Raw genomic sequence first — 1,277 nt, 5'->3', positions numbered from 1 at the left:
GTCCGTAGGAGGCCATGGCGCATTAATCTGTGCAGCAGGAACGACCTCGGATCACCAGGGTCAGAGAAAACCACCGTCTCATGGGGCCGGACACTCAGGGTCGGTTGAAAAATTCAATATATATCTGGTGATATCTCGGGTGCTCTTACAGATAGCGCACTAAACAAAAGTGGATTATCTCCAGCGGGCCCTGGCGCATGAATCTGTGCAGCGGGAACGACCTCGGTCCACCAGGGGCCGAGAAAACGACCGTCTCATGGGGCCGGACACTCAGGGTCAGGGGAAAATCCAATATATATCTGGTGATATCTCTGGTGCTAATAGAGATAGCGCAATAAATCAAAGTGCATTGTCCGTAGGAGGCACTTCCGCATGAATCTGTGCAGCAGGAACGACATCGGACCACCAGGGGCCGAGAAAATTACAGATTTTCGGAATCCGTCAGCCAAGGTCATGTAAAAATCCAGCATATATCTGGTGATATCTCGGGTGCTATTACAGATAGCGCAATAAACCAAAGTGCATTGTCTGTAGGAGGCCCTGGCGCATGAATCTGTGCAGCGGGAACGACCTCGGACCACCAGGGGCCGAGAAAACCACCGTCTCATGGGGCGGGACACTCAGGGTCAGGGAAAAATCCAATATATATTTGGTGATATCTCAGGTGCTATTACAGATAGCGCGATAAATCAAATTGAATTATCTGCAGGAGGCCCTGGCGCATGAATCTGTGCAACGGAACGACCTTGGACCACCAGGGGCTGGGAAAACAACCGTCTCATGGGGCCGGAGAATCATGGTCAGGGAAAAATCCAATATATATCTGGTGATATCTCGGGTGCTATTACAGATAGCGCAATAAATCAAAGTGTATTGTCTGTAGGAGGCCCTGGCGCATGAATCTATGCAACAGGAACGACCTCGGATCTCCAGGGGCCGAGAAACTTACAGATTTTCGGTGTCCGTCACCCAAAGTCATTTAAAAATCCAGCATATATACGGTGCTTTCTCGGGTGCTATTACAGATAGCGCAATAAATCAAAGTGCATTGTCTGTAGGAGGCCCTGGCGCATGAATCTGGGCAGCGGGAAAGACCTCGCACCACCAGGGGTCGAGAAAACCACCGGCTCATGGGGCCGGACACTCAGGGTCAGGGGAAAATCCAATATATATCTGGCGATATCTCGGGTTCTATTACAGATAGCGCGATAAATCAAAGTGCATTGTCTGTAGGAGGCACTGGCGAATGAATCTGTGCAGCAGGAACGACCTCGGAC

The sequence above is a fragment of the Nomia melanderi genome, unplaced genomic scaffold, assembly GCF_051020985.1.
Source record: "Nomia melanderi isolate GNS246 unplaced genomic scaffold, iyNomMela1 scaffold0026, whole genome shotgun sequence".
In the NCBI taxonomy this organism is placed as follows: Eukaryota; Metazoa; Arthropoda; class Insecta; order Hymenoptera; family Halictidae; genus Nomia; species Nomia melanderi.
The sequence above is the reverse complement of the archived record's forward strand: the minus strand, read 5'-3'. Positions refer to the sequence as shown.